The 2,500-nt window shown below is 46.8% G+C and overlaps 7 non-coding genes and 2 pseudogenes across 7 annotated transcripts in view; all 9 read right to left on the bottom strand.

The window, feature by feature from the left end:
• LOC138546113 (5S ribosomal RNA) overlaps positions 1-24 on the bottom strand; it is a 119-nt gene extending 95 nt beyond the window's left edge. Inside the window, exon 1 of the ribosomal RNA XR_011290890.1 lies at positions 1-24. This exon is cut by the window's left edge and continues 95 nt beyond it. This is a non-coding gene — a ribosomal RNA (5S ribosomal RNA).
• A 106-nt stretch (positions 25-130) lies between these two features.
• On the bottom strand, positions 131-249 carry LOC138539114 (5S ribosomal RNA). Its single transcript, XR_011287192.1, has one exon. It is a non-coding gene; the product is annotated as a 5S ribosomal RNA (ribosomal RNA).
• A 106-nt stretch (positions 250-355) lies between these two features.
• LOC138541371 (5S ribosomal RNA) lies at positions 356-474 on the bottom strand. The gene has a single exon (XR_011289380.1). It is a non-coding gene; the product is annotated as a 5S ribosomal RNA (ribosomal RNA).
• Positions 475-942: 468 nt separating this feature from the next.
• Positions 943-1,051, bottom strand: LOC138545675 (5S ribosomal RNA; annotated as a pseudogene).
• A 105-nt stretch (positions 1,052-1,156) lies between these two features.
• LOC138545997 (5S ribosomal RNA) lies at positions 1,157-1,275 on the bottom strand. Its single transcript, XR_011290878.1, has one exon. It is a non-coding gene; the product is annotated as a 5S ribosomal RNA (ribosomal RNA).
• Positions 1,276-1,381: 106 nt separating this feature from the next.
• Positions 1,382-1,500, bottom strand: LOC138539103 (5S ribosomal RNA). The gene has a single exon (XR_011287181.1). It is a non-coding gene; the product is annotated as a 5S ribosomal RNA (ribosomal RNA).
• Positions 1,501-1,606: 106 nt separating this feature from the next.
• On the bottom strand, positions 1,607-1,725 carry LOC138548701 (5S ribosomal RNA). Its single transcript, XR_011292493.1, has one exon. It is a non-coding gene; the product is annotated as a 5S ribosomal RNA (ribosomal RNA).
• A 463-nt stretch (positions 1,726-2,188) lies between these two features.
• LOC138545951 (5S ribosomal RNA) lies at positions 2,189-2,297 on the bottom strand (annotated as a pseudogene).
• A 106-nt stretch (positions 2,298-2,403) lies between these two features.
• Positions 2,404-2,500, bottom strand: part of LOC138547495 (5S ribosomal RNA) — a 119-nt gene continuing 22 nt past the window's right edge. Inside the window, exon 1 of the ribosomal RNA XR_011291333.1 lies at positions 2,404-2,500. This exon is cut by the window's right edge and continues 22 nt beyond it. This is a non-coding gene — a ribosomal RNA (5S ribosomal RNA).

The raw sequence follows: 2,500 nt of genomic DNA, 5'->3' as shown, positions 1-2,500 counted from the left end.
ATTCAGTGTGGTGTGGCCGTAGGCTCTGGGCCTAGTGAGTTTTGTACTTTTAAGCATCTAGTCGGCTAGACCTTGCAGTTTTGAAAGGCAATTGAGAAATGGCTCACTTCCTGAACTTGGAGTACAAAAAAGCCTACAGCACCTGGTATTCCCAGGCGGTCTCCCATCCAGGTACTAACTAGGCCCGACACTGCTTAGCTTCTGAGATCAGACGAGATCAGGCGCATTCAGTGTGGTGTGGCCGTAGGCTCTGGGCCTAGTGAGTGTTGTACTTTTAAGCATCTAGTCGGCTAGACCTTGCAGTTTTAAAAGGCAATTGAGAAAGGGCTCACTTCCTGAACTTGGAGCACAAAAAAGCCTACAGCACCTGGTATTCCCAGGCGGTCTCCCATCCAGGTACTAACTAGGCCTGACACTGCTTAACTTCCAAGATCAGACGAGATCAGGTGCATTCAGTGTGGTGTGGCCGTAGGCTCTAGGAATGCTAAGAATATTACTCTTATGCATTTGCATTTAGTAAGCTAAGCCATGCAGCCACTTGCAACATGATACCACGCTCATCGCTCGATCAGGCTCGCTCGATCAGGCGAGATATATAAGACTGGTGGGCCCATTCAGGACTCCTATGTCTGGTAGGATAACTTTAATTCATCCATCCTGTGTCTGTTGCAGGGAGGTGGAGAGAACAATCAACACAATAATGGTTTTCTTTCATGCCTCTTGAAGGACTCAATATTCTCTGTACTGCATTACATGTGAAAGTTGATTTATTACCCATGAACACACTACCTGTATGCTAATTCTATGTAAAAAGGTAGCTCCAGCCCTCATGATGTTGTCCAACATTTCCGCTATAAAACGGGATACAATTATTTTGGAAACATACCAAATTTGAAAAATAATTGAGAAGTTGCGCAATTACTAATCATGGAGCACAAAAAAAGCCTACAGCACCTGGTATTCCCAGGCAGTCTCCCATCCAGGTACTAACTAGGCCAGACCCTGCTTAGCTTCCGAGATCGGGCGCATTCAGTGTGGTGTGGCCGTAGGCTCTGGGCCTAGTGAGTTTGTACTTTTAAGCATCTAGTCGGCTAGACCTTGCAGTTTTGAAAGGCAATTGTGAAATGGCTCACTTCCTGAACTTGGAGCACAAAAAAGCCTACAGCACCTGGTATTCCCAGGTGGTCTCCCATCCAGGTACTAACTAGGCCCGACACTGCTTAGCTTCCGAGATCAGACGAGATCGGGCGCATTCAGTGTGGTGTGGCCGTAGGCTCTGGGCCTAGTGAGTTTTGTACTTTTAAGCATCTAGGCGGCTAGACCTTGCAGTTTTGAAAGGCAATTGAGAAATGGCTCACTTCCTGAACTTGGAGTACAAAAAAGCCTACAGCACCTGGTATTCCCAGGCGGTCTCCCATCCAGGTACTAACTAGGCCCGACACTGCTTAGCTTCTGAGATCAGACGAGATCAGGCGCATTCAGTGTGGTGTGGCCGTAGGCTCTGGGCCTAGTGAGTGTTGTACTTTTAAGCATCTAGTCGGCTAGACCTTGCAGTTTTAAAAGGCAATTGAGAAAGGGCTCACTTCCTGAACTTGGAGCACAAAAAAGCCTACAGCACCTGGTATTCCCAGGCGGTCTCCCATCCAGGTACTAACTAGGCCTGACACTGCTTAACTTCCGAGATCAGACGAGATCGGGTGCATTCAGTGTGGTGTGGCCGTAGGCTCTAGGAATGCTAAGAATATTACTCTTATGCATTTGCATTTAGTAAGCTAAGCCATGCAGCCACTTGCAACATGATACCACGCTCATCGCTCGATCAGGCTCGATCAGGCGAGATATATAAGACTGGTGGGCCCATTCAGGACTCTTATGTCTGGTAGGATAACTTTAATTCATCCATCCTGTGTCTGTTGCAGGGAGGTGGAGAGAACAATCAACACAATAATGGTTTTCTTTCATGCCTCTTGAAGGACTCAATATTCTCTGTACTGCATTACATGTGAAAGTCGATTTATTACCCATGAACACACTACCTGTATGCTAATTCTATGTAAAAAGGTAGCTCCAGCCCTCATGATGTTGTCCAACATTTCCGCTATAAAACGGGATACAATTATTTTGGAAACATACCAAATTTGAAAAATAATTGAGAAGTTGCGCAATTACTAATCATGGAGCACAAAAAAGCCTACAGCACCTGGTATTCCCAGGCAGTCTCCCATCCAGGTACTAACTAGGCCTGACCCTGCTTAGCTTCCGAGATCGGGCACATTCAGTGTGGTGTGGCCGTAGGCTCTGGGCCTAGTGAGTTTTGTACTTTTAAGCATCTAGTCGGCTAGACCTTGCAGTTTTGAAAGGCAATTGTGAAATGGCTCACTTCCTGAACTTGGAGCACAAAAAAGCCTACAGCACCTGGTATTCCCAGGTGGTCTCCCATCCAGGTACTAACTAGGCCCGACACTGCTTAGCTTCCGAGATCAGACGAGATCGGGCGCAA

Source organism: Ambystoma mexicanum, unplaced genomic scaffold (assembly GCF_040938575.1).
Source record: "Ambystoma mexicanum isolate Mex_15411 unplaced genomic scaffold, UKY_AmexF1_1 Mex_scaf10, whole genome shotgun sequence".
Classification (NCBI taxonomy): Eukaryota; Metazoa; Chordata; class Amphibia; order Caudata; family Ambystomatidae; genus Ambystoma; species Ambystoma mexicanum.
The sequence above is the reverse complement of the archived record's forward strand: the minus strand, read 5'-3'. Positions and strand labels throughout refer to the sequence as shown.